This window comes from Ranitomeya imitator, chromosome 1 (assembly GCF_032444005.1).
Source record: "Ranitomeya imitator isolate aRanImi1 chromosome 1, aRanImi1.pri, whole genome shotgun sequence".
Lineage (NCBI taxonomy): Eukaryota > Metazoa > Chordata > Amphibia > Anura > Dendrobatidae > Ranitomeya > Ranitomeya imitator.
The window spans coordinates 176,675,945-176,693,758 of NC_091282.1; positions in this window are offsets into that span (position 1 = coordinate 176,675,945).

The following is a 17,814-nucleotide window of genomic DNA, read 5'->3' on the forward strand; positions in this document are numbered from 1 at the left end:
ATCAGCAAGGGATTAAATACTTATTTCCTTCACTATAACGGATATCGCAATTATGTTTGTGAAAAAATTTTGGGAAGCACCTGATAGACTGCATGTCATATTATTTTTTGCATTATACACGTTCTGAGATGCAATTCCATAATGTTCTAGTAGTACACCCAACATATTGCATTTGCAACTTACATTTTTCACAAGTAATCACATATACCACAGATAAATATTTTTTTAGTGCTGTACATATAGGGACAAAATCTACAAAAGTTATGAGACCCACTAGTAGATAACCAGTTTCTAGTTCATTTATTTTTTCCAATATTTGTAAGGTCACTGGGTGAAACACAATTACCAATGGTAACCAACTTACCAACTTGTAACCTTTATCCAAAATGTTTTTTAAAGCTTTATCAGTATGTGGAATAGGTAGATTTTGATTAAAATATATTTGCAATCTGATAATAATTGGAGCTATAACTAGAGGAAAAGGTCACAGATTGATCCCAGGAAAAATCATTGTAACAGGTTTTAGACCGAGACAAGTATTCCGTTCTGGTTTCATAATCAGCTAATTTTTTTGCTTGATTCAGAACATAGTGGCGGTACCTGCATTTTTGGAAATATGAGTGAATGATAGCATACTCGGTTTCATAGTCTTTTTCTAAACTGCAACAGTGCTTCACTCTAATATAGTCACCAACTGGCAAATTGTGCACTACATGTCTCGGGTGACACTTGTAGCAAATAACAATGAAGTTTCCTGTGCTTGGTTTTCTATACAGGTGATATTTCACATCCTTATTTAGAGTGTATGTCTCCACACATGAGAATATCCAAAAAGGATATTTTGACACACTAAAAACTGGTAAAGAATCTGATCTTAAACTCATTGTAATTAACCCCTTTACCCCCAAGGGTGGTTTGCACGTTAATGACCAGGCCAATTTTTACAATTCTGACCACTGTCCCTTTATGAGGTTATAACTCAGGAACGCTTCAACGGATCTCAGTGATTCTGACACTGTTTTCTCATGACATATTGTACTTCATGATAGTGGTAAAATTTATTTGATATTACCTGCGTTTATTTGTGAAAAAAACGGAAATTTGGCGAAAATTTTGAAAATTTTGCAATTTTCCAACTTTGAATTTTTATGCAATTAAATCACAGAGATATGTCACACAAAATACTTAATAAGTAACATTTCCCACATGTCTACTTTACATCAGCACAATTTTGGAACCAAATTTTTTTTTTTTTAGGGAGTTATAAGGGTTAAAATTTGACCAGCAATTTCTCATTTTTACAACACCACTTTTTTTTTAGGGACCACATCTCATTTGAAGTCATTTTGAGGGGTATATATGATAGAAAATACACAAGTGTGACACCATTCTAAAAACTGCACCCCTCAAGGTGCTCAAAACCATATTCATGAAGTTTATTAACCCTTCAGGTGTTTCACAGGAATTTTTGGAATGTTTAAATAAAAATGAACATTTAACTTTTTTTCACAAAAAATATACTTCAGCTCCAATTTGTTTTATTTTACCAAAGGTAACAGGAGAAAATGGACCCCAAAAGTTGTTGTACAATTTGTCCTGAGTACACCGATGCCCCCTATGTGGGGGTAAACCACTGTTTGGGTGCATGACAGAGCTCGGAAGCAAAGGAGCACCATTTGACTTTTCAATGCAAAATTGACTGGAATCGAGATGGGACACCATGTTGCGTTTGGAGAGCCCCTGATGTGCTTAAACATTGAAACTCCCCACAAGTGACACCATTTTGGAAAGTAGACCCCCTAAGGAACTTATCTAGAGGTGTGGTGAGCACTTTAACCCACCAAGTGCTTCACAGAAGTTTATAATGCAGAACCGTAAAAATAAAAAATCATATGTTTTCACAAAAATTATATTTACGCCCCCAATTTTTTATTTTCCCAAGAGTAAGAGAAGAAATTGGACTGCAAAAGTTGTTGTACAATTTGTCCTGAGTACGCTGATACCCCATATGTGGGGGTAAACCACTGTTTGGGCACATGGGAGAGCTCGGAAGGGAAGGAGCGCCGTTTGACTTTTCAATGCAAAATTGACAGGAATTAAGATGGGACGCCATGTTGCGTTTGGAGAGCCACTGATGTGCCTAAACATTGAAACCCCCCACAAGTGACACCATTTTGGAAAGTAGACCCCCTAAGGAACTTATCTAGATTTGTGGTGAGCGCTTTCACCCACCAAGGGCTTCCCAGAAATTTATAATGCAGAGCCGTAAAAATAAAACAAAAATTTTTTCCCACAAAAATTATTTTTTAGCCCCCAGTTTTGTATTTTCCCAAGAGTAACAGGAAAAATTGGACCCCAAAATTTGTTGTCCAATTTGTCCTGAGTGCGCTGATACCCCATATGTGGGGGGGAACCACCGTTTGGACGCATGGGAGGGCTCAGAAGGGAAGGAGCGCCATTTGGAATGCAGACTTAGATGCAATGGTCTGCAGGCGTCACATTGCGTTTGCAGAGCCCCTAATGTACCTAAACAGTAGAAACCCCCCACAAGTGACACCATTTTGGAAATTAGACCCCCTAAGGAACTCATCTAGATGTATTGTGAGAGTTTTGAACCCCCAAGTGTTTCACTACAGTTTCAGAGCCGTGAAAATAAAAAATCTTTTTTTTCCCACAAAAATTATTTTTTAGCCCCCAGTTTTGTACTTTCCCAAGGGTAACAGGAGAAATTGGACCCCAAAAGTTGTTGTCCTATTTGTCCTGAGTACGCTGATACCCCATATATTGGGATAATCCCCTGATTGGGCACACGGTAGATCTCGGAAGTGAAGGAGCACTGTTTTACTTTTTCAACGCAGAATTGGCTAGAATTGAGATACGACGCCATGTTGCATTTGGAGAGCCCCTGATGTGCCTAAACAGTGGAAACCCCCCAAACTATAACTGAAACCCTAATCCAAACACACCCCTAACCCTAATCCCAACAGTAACCCTAACCACACCTCCAACGCTGACACACCCCTAACCCTAATCCCAACCCTATTCCCAACTGTAAATGTAATCTAAACCCTAACTGTAACTTTAGCCCCAACCCTAACCCTAACTTTAGCCCCAACCCAAACTGTAGCCCTAACCCTAACCCTAGCCCTAAGGGGAAAATGGAAATAAATACATTTTTTTTATTTTTCCCTAACTAAGGGGGTGATGAAGGGGGGTTTGATTTACTTTTATAGCGGGTTTTTTAGCGGATTTTTATGATTGGCAGCCGTCACACACTGAAAGACGCTTTTTATTGCAAAAAATATTTTTTGCGTTACCACATTTTGAGAGCTATAATTTTTCCATATTTTGGTCCACAGAGTCATGTGAGGTCTTGTTTTATGCGGGACGAGTTGATAACATTTTTGGGCATGTGACATTTTTTGATCGCTTTTTATTCCGATTTCTGTGAGGCAGAATGACCAAAAACCAGCTATTCATGAATTTCTTTTGGGGGAGGCGTTTATACCGTTCTGCGTTTGGTAAAATTGATAAAGCAGTTTTATTCTTCGGGTCAGTATGATTACAGCGATACCTCATTTATATCATTTTTTTATGTTTTGGCGCTTTTATACAATAAAAACTATTTTATAGAAAAAATAATTATTTTTGCATCGCTTTATTCTTAGGACTATAACTTTTTTATTTTTTTGCTGATAAGGCTGTATGGCAGCTCGTTTTTTGCGGGACAAGATGCCATTTTCAGTGGTACCATGGTTATTTGTATCCGTCTTTTTGATTGCGTGTTATTCTACTTTTTGTTCAGCGGTATGATGATAAAGCGTTGTTTTTTTCCTCTTTTTTTTTTTTCCTTATGGTGTTTACTGAAGGGGTTAACTAGTGGGCCAGTTTTATAGGTCGGGTCGTTACTATGTGTAAATATGTGTACTTTTATTGTTTTGTTTTTTTATTTAGATAAAGAAATGTATTTATGGGAATAATATTTTTTTTTCAGTATTTAGGTTTTTTTTTTTTTACACATTTGGAAAAAATTTTTTTTACTTTTTTACTTTGTCCCAGGTGGGGACATCACAGATCGATGATCTGACAATTTGCATAGCACTCTGTCAGATCACCGATCTGACTTACAGCAGTGCAGGCTTACCAAGCGCCTGCTCTGAGCAGGCAGTTGGAAAGCCACCTCCCTCCCTGCAGGACCTGGATGCCGCGGCCATCTTGGATCCGGGCCTGGAGCAGGGAGGAAGGTAGGGAGACCCTCATTGCTGTGGGGGTCTCAGGGAAGCCCGCAGGGAGCCCCCTTCCTTCCACGATGCTTCCCTATACCGCTGGCATATCGCGATCATGTTTGATCGCGGTGTGCCGCGGGTTAATGTGCTGGGGGCGGTCCGTGACCGCTCCTGGCACATAGTGCTGGATGTCAGCTGCGATAGGCAGCTGACACCCGGCCTCGATCGGCCGCGCTCCCCCCGTGAGCGCTGCCGATCGCATATGACGTACTATCCCGTCGGTGGGCATACGGGCCCACCCCACCTTGACGGGATAGTACGTCATATGTCAGAAAGGGGTTAATATAGTTAATAAATCTTGGTACGGAGGCCTCACAGCTACACCAAATGATGAGTATGTCGTCTATGAAGCATCCGTGCCAAAAATGGGCGATTAGAAAGGGTCTAACACATTACATATGAACTTCTCCTCCCCACAATGCATATGATATTAGCAAAGGCTGGCAAGAATTTAGCTCCCTTTGCCTTGAAAAGTACTGTTTATTTTGAAAAAATGTTTTAAAAAATGCATGGTTTAAAAGATGCTCAGTTCACCTAGATATGCTTACACTGATGCATTTCAAACTATAAGTTCCTATTCATAGTATAGTACAATGCCTACTATCACAAGAGCTATTTTATATAGTGACTATAGAGGATAATCATTTCATTATTGAATAATACAGGTTGAAAGAAATATTTCTTGTAGTTGATGTTTTAATTCATTTATATATTCACATTATAAATCTAATGATGTAACATCCTCTTTATGCGAATTGAGATACTGATTTGGCTTTTATCATATTGCACAACTCGTTAAAAGGTTGATTGTGACTTGAAGGATCGCTACTTCCAACAGGTGGCGCTATAGAGTTCAAGTCCTCTTTTTGTCTGAAGGGGCAATTTGCATATTAAATTTCCCAGAGGAGCATTGCACGGCGAATAAGCCTCCTTACCTTGACAAGACAGAGCTGGTATGTCACTCTCCACAAGGAGAAACCTTACATCCTCTATAGTCACTATATAAAACAGCTCTTGTGATAGTAGATATTGTGCTATACTATGAATATTGTGAACTGAGCAACTTTTAAACAATGGACTTTTTAAAATATTTTTTTTAAACGAACAGTTGTTTTTATAATATTTTTCCTTTGGAACCGTCCCTGGATGTACCTTATGACTCATTTGCTACCTGGCGGCTATCTTTACAACCCTGCACTACCAGTGGAACAAAAACACACTTGTCAGTGAGCTGGATATTGATTCCTTTCTTCTATTCTCTGTAAAAGTGTTTACAACAATCAGTGCTTTTATATATATATATATATATATATATATATATATATATATATATTCAAAAGAAATTTTGAAATAATATATCATGGATTCCCCCCTTTTGCGGGGAGTGGACTTTTTCAATGTGGACACAGAAAGTATTCAGACTCCTTTACATCTTTCACTCTATGTTTCATTGCAGCCATTTGGTAAATTCAAAAAAGTTCACTTTTTTCACATTAATGTTCACTCTGCTCTCTATCTTGACTGAAAAAAAACTGAATTGTAGAAATTTTTGCAAACTGAGCAATCGTGGTAGAAGTGTTATGGCCTGGTGGTTAGGAGCACCCGGAATGACCTGATAGTTAAACCTCATACAGGACGAGCTCTGGGATGTGGGAGCTCTGCTGACCGCAAGCCCTAATCATATCACACACACTAAAAATAGCCGTGGAGCGCTCCTGACCAGACCTAGGCGCCTCGTCACAGCCTAAGAACTATCTAGCCCTAGAGATAGAAAATAAGCCTACCTTGCCTCAGAGAAATTCCCCAAAGGTAAAGGAAGCCCCCCACATATATTGACAGTGAGTAAAGATGAAAGTCACAAACGCAGAAATGAAACAGGTTTCAGCAAAGGGAGGCCAGACTTACTAAATAGACAGAGGATAGGAAAGGTAACTTTGCGATCAGCACAAAAACCTACAAAAGACCACGCAGAGTGTGCAAAAAGGACCTCCGCACCGATTCACGGTGCGGAGGGGCCACTCTGCATCCCAGAGCTTCCAGCTAGGAAGACAAAATCATGATAACCAGCTGGACAAGAAAACAGTGAACAAATAATGACTATCAGGAACTTAGCTTCTGCAGGAGAAGGCAGGTCACCAGAGAGATCCAGGAGCGAACTGAAGCAATGCAAAAATATTGACAGCTGGCATGGAGTAACGATCTGAGGGAAGTTAAATAGAGCAGCAAACCAAAGGATAAACCACGTCACCTGTGTAAGGAACCTCAGAAGCAGCAGCTTCACTCATAGCCACCAGAGGGAGCCCATAGACAGAACTCGCCGAAGTACCATTCACGACCACAGGAGGAAGCTCGACAACAGAATTCACAACAGTACCACCCCCTTGAGGAGGGGTCACCGAACCCTCACCAGAGCCCCCAGGCCGACCAGGATGAGCCAAATGAAAGGTACGAACAAGATCGGCAGCATGAACATCAGAGGCAAAAACCCAGGAATTATCTTCCTGACCATAACCCTTCCACTTGACCAGGTACTGGAGTTTCCGTCTCGAAACACGAGAATCCAAAATCTTCTCCACCACATACTCCAACTCCCCCTCGACCAACACCGGGGCAGGAGGATCAACGGAGGGAACCATAGGCGCCACGTATCTCCGCAACAACGACCTATGGAACACCTTATGGATGGCAAAAGAAGCTGGAAGGTCCAAACGAAATGACACAGGATTAAGAACTTCAGAAATCTTATATGGCCCAATGAAACGAGGCTTAAACTTAGGAGAGGAAACCTTCATAGGAACGTGACGAGATGACAACCAAACCAAATCCCCAACACGAAGTCGGGGACCAACACAACGCCGGTGGTTAGCGAAACTTTGAGCCTTCTCCTGGGACAATGTCAAAATATCCACCACATGAGTCCAAATCTGCTGCAACCTGTCCACCACCGCATCCACACCGGGACAGTCCGAAGGCTCAACCTGCCCTGAAGAAAAACGAGGATGGAAACCAGAATTACAGAAAAACGGAGAAACTAAAGTAGCCGAGCTGGCCCGATTATTAAGGGCAAACTCAGCCAAAGGCAAGAAGGACACCCAATCATCCTGATCAGCAGAAACAAAGCATCTCAGATATGTCTCCAAAGTCTGATTAGTTCGTTCGGTTTCGCCATTAGTCTGAGGATGGAAAGCCGAAGAAAAAGACAAATCAATGCCCATCTTAGCGCAAAAGGACCGCCAAAACCTCGAAACAAACTGGGAACCTCTGTCCGAGACTATGTTCTCTGGAATGCCATGCAAACGAACCACATGCTGGAAAAACAAAAGCACCAAATCAGAGGAGGAAGTGTTGTGAATTCTGTGGCAGAGCTCCCTCCTGTGGTCACAAGTGGTACTTCGGCTGATTCTCTGTGAGCTTCCGTTGGTGGAGGAGAGTGGTACTGCGGCTTCTGAGTTTCCTTCCTCAGGTGATGTGGTGAAGTCGTTAGGTGCTGCTCTATTTAACTCCACCTAGTGCTTTGATCCTGGCCTCCAGTCAATGTTCTAGTATTGGACCTGTTTCCTCCTGGATCGTTCCTGTGGCCTGCTGCTCTGCATAGCTAAGTTTCGCTTTTGCTATTTTGTTTGCTGTTTTTTTTTCTGTCCAGCTTGCTTATTGTTTTTTCTTGCTTGCTGGAAGCTCTGGGACGCAGAGGGTGTACCTCCGAGCCGTTAGTTCGGTACGGAGGGTCTTTTTGCCCCCTTTGCGTGGTTTTTTTGTAGGGTTTTGTGTTGACCGCAAAGTTACCTTTCCTATCCTCGCTCTGTTCAGAAAGTCGGGCCTCACTTTGCTAAATCTATTTCATCTCTACGTTTGTCTTTTCATCTTAACTCACAGTCATTATATGTGGGGGCTGCCTTTTCCTTTGGGGTATTTCTCTGAGGCAAGGTAGGCTTATTTTCTATCTTCAGGCTAGCTAGTTTCTCAGGCTGTGCCGAGTTGCATAGGGAGCGTTAGGCGCAATCCACGGCTGCCTCTAGTGTGGTTGGAGAGGATTAGGGATTGCGGTCAGCAGAGTTCCCACGTCTCAGAGCTCGTTCTATGTTTTTGGGTTATTGTCAGGTCACTGTAAGTGCTCTGACTTCTATGTCCATTGTGGTACTGAATTACCTTATCATAACAAGGAAGGCAATTTAGATAAGGGTACCAAATGGACCATCTTAGAGAAGCGATCACAAACCACCCAAATGACCGACATCTTTTGAGAAACAGGAAGATCAGAAATAAAATCCATGGAAATATGCGTCCAGGGCCTCTTCGGGATCGGCAAGGGCAAAAGCAACCCACTGGCACGAGAACAGCAGGGCTTAGCCCGAGCACAACTCCCACAGGACTGCACAAAAGAACGCACATCTCGTGACAAAGAAGGCCACCAAAAGGATCTAGCCACCAAATCTCTGGTACCAAAGATTCCAGGATGACCAGCCAACACTGAACAATGAATCTCAGAGATAACTCTACTAGTCCATCTATCAGGGACAAACAGTTTCTCCGTAGGACAACGGTCAGGTCTATCAGCCTGAAACTTTTGCAGCACACGCCGCAAATCAGGGGAAATGGCAGACAAAATTACCCCTTCTTTAAGAATACCCGCCGCCTCCGGAACACCCGGAGAGTCAGGCACAAAACTCCTCGACAGGGCGTCAGCCTTCACATTCTTAGATCCCGGAAGGTATGAAACCACAAAATCAAAGCGGGAGAAAAAGAGCGACCATCGAGCCTGTCTAAGATTCAACCGTTTGGCAGACTCGAGATAAGTCAAATTCTTGTGATCCGTCAAGACCACCACGCGATGTTTAGCTCCTTCAAGCCAATGTCGCCACTCCTCAAATGCCCACTTCATGGCCAACAACTCCCAATTGCCCACATCATAATTGCGCTCAGCAGGCGAGAATTTTTTAGAAAAGAAGGCACAGGGTTTCATCACCGAGCCATCAGAACTTCTTTGCGACAAAACAGCCCCTGCTCCAATCTCAGAAGCATCAACCTCAACCTGAAAAGGGAGTGAAACATCCGGCTGGAACAACACAGGGGCAGAAGCAAAACGACGCTTCAACTCCTGAAAAGCCTCTACAGCCGCAGAGGACCAATTGACCACATCAGCACCTTTCTTGGTCAAATCAGTCAACGGTTTAGCAACACTGGAAAAATTAGCGATGAAGTGACAATAAAAATTAGCAAAGCCCAGGAATTTCTGCAAGCTCTTTACAGATATCGGCTGAGTCCAATCGTAAATGGCCTGAACTTTAACAGGGTCCATCTCGATAGTAGAAGGGGAAAAAATGAAACCCAAAAATGAAACCTTCTGAACTCCAAAGAGACACTTTGACCCCTTCACAAACAAGGAATTCGCACGAAGGACCTGGAACACCATTCTGACCTGCTTGACATGAGACTCCCAATCATCCGAAAAGACCAAAATGTCATCCAAATATACAATCATGAATCTATCCAGGTACTCTCGGAAGATGTCATGCATAAAGGACTGAAACACAGATGGAGCATTAGAAAGCCCGAATGGCATAACCAGGTACTCAAAATGGCCCTCGGGTGTATTAAATGCCGTTTTCCATTCATCACCCTGTTTAATTCGCACAAGATTATACGCACCACGAAGATCTATCTTGGTGAACCAACTAGCCCCCTTAATCCGAGCAAATAAATCAGACAGCAGCGGCAAAGGATACTGAAATTTGACTGTGATTTTATTAAGAAGGCGGTAATCAATACAAGGTCTCAAAGAACCATCCTTCTTGGCCACAAAAAAGAACCCTGCTCCCAATGGTGACGACGACGGACGAATATGACCCTTCTCCAAGGATTCCTTTATATAACTCCGCATAGCGGCGTGCTCTGGCACAGATAAATTAAACAGACGGCCCTTAGGAAACTTACTACCAGGAATCAAATTAATAGCACAGTCACAATCCCTATGAGGAGGTAGGGCACCAGATTTGGGCTCTTCAAATACATCCCGGTAATCTGATAAGAACTCAGGGACTTCAGAAGGAGTGGAAGGCCAAATTGACAGCAATGGAACATCACCATGTACCCCCTGACAACCCCAGCTGGACACAGACATAGATTTCCAATCCAACACAGGATTATGGACCTGTAGCCATGGCAACCCCAAAACGACCACATCATGCAGATTATGCAACACCAAAAAGCAAATATCCTCCTGATGTGCAGGAGCCATGCACATGGTCAATTGAGTCCAGTACTGAGGCTTATTCTTGGCCAAAGGCGTAGCATCAATTCCTCTCAATGGAATAGGATACTGCAAGGGCTCCAAGAAAAAACCACAGCGCCTGGCAAACTCCAAGTCCATCAAATTCAGGGCAGCGCCTGAATCCACAAATGCCATTACAGAATAGGACGACAGAGAGCAAATCAGAGTAACGGACAAAAGAAATTTAGACTGTACCGTACCAATGATGGCAGACCTAGCGAACCGCTTAGTGCGCTTAGGACAATCGGAGATAGCATGAGTGGATTTACCACAGTAAAAACACAGCCCATTCCGATGTCTGTGTTCTTGCCGTTCAGCTCTGGTCAAAGTCCTATCACACTGCATAGGCTCAGGCCTATGCTCAGAGAATGCCGCCAGATGGTGCACAGCTTTGCGCTCACGCATGCGGCGATCGATCTGAATGGCCAAAGACATAGACTCATTCAGACCACCAGGCGTGGGAAATCCCACCATGACATCCTTAAGGGCTTCAGAAAGACTCTTTCTGAAAATTGCCGCCAGGGCACATTCATTCCACTGAGTAAGCACAGACCACTTTCTAAACTTCTGACAGTACACCTCCGCTTCATCCTGACCCTGACACAAAGCCAGCAAGATTTTCTCTTCCTGATCCACTGAATTTGGTTCATCATAAAGCAATCCAAGCGCCAGAAAAAACGCATCAACATCACGCAATGCAGGATCTCCTGGCGCAAGGGAAAATGCCCAGTCTTGAGGGTCACCACGCAACAAAGAAATAATGATTTTTACCTGTTGAACGGGGTCACCAGAGGAGCGGGGTTTCAAAGCTAGAAACAGTTTACAATTATTTTTGAAATTCAAGAACCTAGATCTATCCCCAGAAAATAAGTCAGGAATAGGAATTCTAGGCTCTAACATTGGATTCTGAACCACAAAATCTTGAATGTTTTGTACCCTTGCAGTGAGATGATCCACACAAGAGGTAGAGGTACTTTTGTACCCTTGCAGTGAGATGATCCACACAAGAGGACAGACCTTGAATGTCCATAGCTACACCTGTGTCCTGACCACCCAAAGGTCTAGGGGAAAAGAAAGACAAAACACAGTGCAAAGAAAAAAAAATGGTCTCAGAAGTTCTCTTATCCCTCTATTGAGATGCATTAATACTTTGGGCCAGCTGTACTGTTATGACCTGGTGGTTAGGAGCACCCGGAGAGACCTGATAGTTAAACCTTATACAGGACCAGCTCTGGGATGTGGGAGCTCTGCTGACCGCAAGCCCTAATCCTATCACACACACTAAAAATAGCCGTGGAGCGCTCCTGACCAGACCTAGGCGCCTCGTCACAGCCTAAGAACTATCTAGCCCTAGAGATAGAAAATAAGCCTACCTTGCCTCAGAGAAATTCCCCAAAGGTAAAGGAAGCCCCCCACATATATTGACTGTGAGTAAAGATGAAAGTCACAAACGCAGAAACGAAACAGGTTTCAGCAAAGGGAGGCCAGACTTACTAAATAGACAGAGGATAGGAAAGGTAACTTTGCGATCAGCACAAAAACCTACAAAAGACCACGCAGAGTGTGCAAAAAGGACCTCCGCACCGACTCATGGTGCGGAGGGGCCACTCTGCATCCCAGAGCTTCCAGCTAGGAAGACAAAATCATGATAACCAGCTGGACAAGAAAACAGTGAACAAATAATGACTATCAGGAACTTAGCTTCCGCAGGAGAAGGCAGGTTACCAGAGAGATCCAGGAGCGAACTGAAGCAATGCAAAAACATTGACAGCTGGCATGGAGTAACGATCTGAGGGAAGTTAAATAGAGCAGCAAACCAAAGGATAAACCACGTCACCTGTGTAAGGAACCTCAGAAGCAGCAGCTTCACTCATAGCCACCAGAGGGAGCCCATAAACAGAACTCGCCGAAGTACCATTCACCACCACAGGAGGGAGCTCGACAACAGAATTCACAACAGAGAAGAGCCTTGGTGAGAGAGGTAAAGAGGATGTTAGGGTTGGCAGATTGCACTAAATTAAATTACACTATGAAGTGCTATTGCAACACGGGCAGCGTCGGACTGGAGTACCTTGGGCCCACCAGAGAAAAATCATTCTTGAGGCCCACCATGCAGTTTAAAAATACCACACAGGATAGATCCTATATACCACACCACACACGAGAGCTGACAGATCCTCTATATACTACATCACACAGGAGAGCTGACAGATCCCCTATATACTACACCACACAGGAGAGCCGACAGATCCTCTATATACTACACCACACAGGAGAGCTGACAGATCCTCTATATACTACACCACACAGGGGAGCTGACAGATCCTCTATATACTACACCACACAGGAGAGCTGAAAGATCCTCTATATACTACACCACACAGGAGAGCTGACAGATCCTCTATATACTACACCACACAGGAGAGCTGACAGATTCTCTATATACTACACCACACACGAGAGCTGACAGATCCTCTATATACTACACCACACGGGAGAGCTGACAGATCCTCTATATACTACACCACACGGGAGAGCTGACAGATCCTCTATATACTACACCACACAGGACAGATCCTCTATATACTACACCACACAGGAGAGCTGACAGATCCTCTATATACTACACCACACAGGAGAGCTGACAGATCCTCTATATACTACACCACACAGAAGAGCTGACAAATCCTCTATATACTACACCACACAGGAGAGCTGACAGATCCTCTATATACTACACCACACAGAAGAGCTGACAGATCCTCTATATACTACACCACACAGGAGAGCTGACAGATCCTCTATATACTACACCACACAGAAGAGCTGACAGATCCTCTATATACTACACCACACGGGAGAGCTGACAGATCCTCTATATACTACACCACACAGGACAGATCCTCTATATACTACACCACACAGGAGAGCTGACAGATCCTCTATATACTACACCACACAGGAGAGCTGACAGATCCTCTATATACTACACCACACAGAAGAGCTGACAAATCCTCTATATACTACACCACACAGGAGAGCTGACAGATCCTCTATATACTACACCACACAGGAGAGCTGACAAATCCTCTATATACTACACCACACAGGAGAGCTGACAGATCCTCTATATACTACACCACACAGAAGAGCTGACAGATCCTCTATATACTACACCACACGGGAGAGCTGACAGATCCTCTATATACTACACCACACAGGAGAGCTGACAGATCCTCTATATACTACACCACACAGAAGAGCTGACAGATCCTCTATATACTACACCACACAGGAGAGCTGACAGATCCTCTATATACTACACCATACGGGAGAGCTGACAGATCCTCTATATACTACACCACACAGGAGACCTGACAGATCCTCTATATACTACACCACACACGAGAGCTGACAGATCCTCTATATACTACACCACACAGAAGAGCTGACAGATCCTCTATATACTACACCACACAGGAGAGCTGACAGATCCTCTATATACTACACCACACGGGAGAGCTGACAGATCCTCTATATACTACACCACACAGGAGAGCTGACAGATCCTCTATATACTACACCACACAGGAGAGCTGACAGATCCTCTATATACTACACCACACAGGAGAGCTGACAGATCCTCTATATACTACACCACACAGGAGAGCTGACAGATCCTCTATATACTACACCACACAGGAGAGCAGGAATGTAGGTCCAGTGTGTGTAGTAAAATACTTACCGGTGGCCATATTCCACTGCAATGAAGACACAAGCAACGACACAGCGGCAGAAGACGGCGACTGCTGCGTATTTTATTACACACAGGGAAGCTTTCTGTTGGGGGCGAGACATTGTTTTTATTAGTATGATTTTGGGATAGATGTGATGTTTTCATCATTTGTTATAGCTTTTTTTGTGGAATTGTAGCGAACAGAAAAAAGGACATTTGGCATTTGTTTCTTTTACAGTGTTTTCTGATCAAGTTAATTGTTTTTATAGTTTTATCGATCGGACTTTTCTGAACCAAGCAATACCAAATATTTGTTGTTTTTTATTTTTAAAATATATTTATTTTCAATGGGATAAAAAGGGTGATTTGAACTTTTAGCAGTTTTTTTATTTTCTTTTTACCTTTCACTGGTACAGTTAGCCCCCTTAGGCTAAACGCTGCGGTTTAAAAGAAGTAGCATGTCACTTCTTTTTTGTGAAACTGCAGCGTTTTTGTACCCATTCCATTATAGAAAACCGCAGGGGTAAAAAGCGCAGCAAATCCGCAAGAAAACCGCAGCTAAAACGCACAAAAAACGCTGCAGAATTGCACACAAAAAATGCGACAAATCCGCAGGTGCGTTTTCTGCCAGGAGAGGCTGAATCCGTACCATATATTCCTAAGCCTAATCCGCAACATGTGCACATAGCCTTAGAGGACATGAAGATGCGATCATCCGATCACATGTGCTATTATATACAGTGATGCCACAGCATCCCTGCATATAGAAGGAATTATGGTCTCCTTTAAAGCTCGGCTACAGGAAGAAGACCCCTGGCTGTCATTACAACCCATCGGCGACCCACGATCACCTCATGGGCACCAATGGGTGAGAGAATGATACGCACGCATGCTGGCATGTGTTATATGCTGCAGTCAGAGATTGACACTGGCATTTAACACGCGCCATACATGTAAGGCAGATGTCGTAAAGGTGTTAATCACCTGAGGACCCCCTTCACCACTGTGTCACCCAGTATCATATGGGCCCCCTCCCCCACTGTTTCACCTCTAATTTCCTATGGGCCCCCTCCCCCACTGTGTCACCCAATATCCTCCTCCCCCACTGTTTCACCTCTAATTTCCTATGGGCCCCCTCCCCCACTGTGTCACTCAATATCCTCCTCCCCCACTGTTTCACCTCTATTTTCCTGTGGGCCTGCTCAGAGAGTGAAAGGGAAGCCACAGTAAGGCTATGTGCACATGATGCGGATTTTACAGTACCATGTAAACCTATGGGAAACAGAAAACGCTGTGCCCATGCTGTGGAAAAAAACGCGTAGAAACGCAGCAGTTTACGTTCCGCAGCATGTCACTTCTTTCTGCGTTTTCCGCAGCGGTTTTACAACTGCCCTTACGGAAAACCGCAGTTGTAAAACCGCAGTGGAAAATGCAGAAAAACCGCGGTAAATCAGCAGCGGTTTTCCACTGCGGATTTATCAAATCCGCTGCAGAAAAATCCGCAGTGGACCCAGAATACGTGTGCACATACCCTAAAATAGAGGTAGGGGAGGGGGCCCACAAGAAAATTAGAATATCACTGTGGGCCCCCTTCCCCGGGGTCACCTATAGGATGCATGGGGCCCCCTCCCCTAACTGCCTCTGTGGCCGAAGATCTACTCAGGGTGCAGGCATCATATAGTTATGTACTTACAGTCACACTGACTGCAGACATCAGACTCCATCTGCTCCACTGCCATGCTGTATGCTGCCTGCTTGGGTAGGACTGCTGACCAATCACAGCACAGCTCCTTGCCTGAGCTGTGCTGTGAGCTCACACAAAGAAAACTAACGCTGATTGGCTGAATTGCAGCCAATCAGCGTTTACACTGCTGCCCAGGGCATTTTTGAAGAGGAGCAGAGCCGTGGAGCACAGGAAACAGGTGACTGCGGGTCAGCTGTTGTGTGGTATCTGCTCTCAGCCTCACAGTCAGCTGTTCCTCTGACTGCTGGCTGTATTGAGGGTCGGCACTCTGCACACACCGCTCTCCTGGCAGAGGAATGGCAGCGGCAGCAGGTGATGTGAAGGAGCTGCTCCTGCACTTCCCATCACCTGTGCAGTCTGCCAGCCGCTGCGGTGCCGGCTATACAATGCGGTGCCGGCTGGGTTTACACTATGAGCATGATGCAGGGGCCGGGCAGGCACAAATGAGGGAGGCAGGGGCTGGGCCCACCGGAGGATTGTCCGGTGTCCCGGTGCCCCAGTCCGACCCTGAACACGGGGTTCCCCGTGCAGACATTAATAACTGCTGCTAGTGTGAATAATGATGGATACAAAACTAGCAAACCTTCTTCCTTAAACACACTGAGTTAAACTCCACACAGTGTGAATGAAATGCAGAAAACCAAACCCAAACACAACCCAGAGGTGCACAGGGAGAGGAGTACCTACTCAGCTAACCACTGAGAGGTACAGGGACAGCAAGTATCAGCTTAGCTAACCACCGATGAGTACAAGGAGGTTAGTACCAGCTCAGCTAACCACCGAGGGGTACAGGGAAGGTAAGTACCAGCTCAGCTAACCACCGAGGGGTACAAGGAAGGTAATTACCAATTCAGCTAACCACTGAGGGATACAGGGACAATAGAAAGTATGCAATACACGTTAGAACCACTGCTAAAGAACACGTGGGTAGAACTTGCTCTGTGGTGCATTACACTGTTAACTCCACAGGGAAGTATAGCACACACACAAGACATAAATTAAGAAAAAACACGCAGGAATCCTCCTCTCTGGAGGAGCTGGAATTCTAATGGCTTGATACTAGCCTTGAACACACAGCCAATCTCCTCTTCAGAGGTACCAGAATGCTAATGGCACAGGGCCTTCCCAGAAAACTTGCTGACACAGGTCACTGACATCCCACTGGTAGCTGATGCGGTGCAAAACACTTGAAACACACAGACAGAGTGGTAGAGTATCCACCCTCACACACACCAAACACACGTGATGCTAGCATGCCCGTGTGCTTCACTGAAAGCCCTTTATATGCTAGGCTCCACCCCAAACACTCACATCCAGTCAGACGGAGCGTCGCCCATGGGCCAATCCGGAGCTGCCACATCACCAGAGCAGAAAGCATCCGAGCACCAATGACAAGGCGTCACATCACAGACATGCTCAGTAACGTGACTTCTGGACTTAGACTCCAGAGAGTGGGGTTGCCTCTGAATAACACTGATTACCATAGACTTTACTGGAGAGCCAGCAGTAGCCACACGTATAACAGGAGCCTAAGCAAGATGCCGGAACCAATGTCTGCACTAAGCAGCAGACCCATCAGCTGGACCTGAATGGGAGACCAGAGCAACAAACAGTGCCTGCAATACATCCCACCCGGCAGGGAAGTCCCGGCCTCTAACAGAAGAACCCCAAGATCACTGTGGCTGAGCTGCACAAATGCAGTAGGGAGATGGGAAAAAGTTTCACAAAGTCAACTATCACTACAGTCCTCCACCAGTAAGGCCTTTATAGCAGAGAGGCC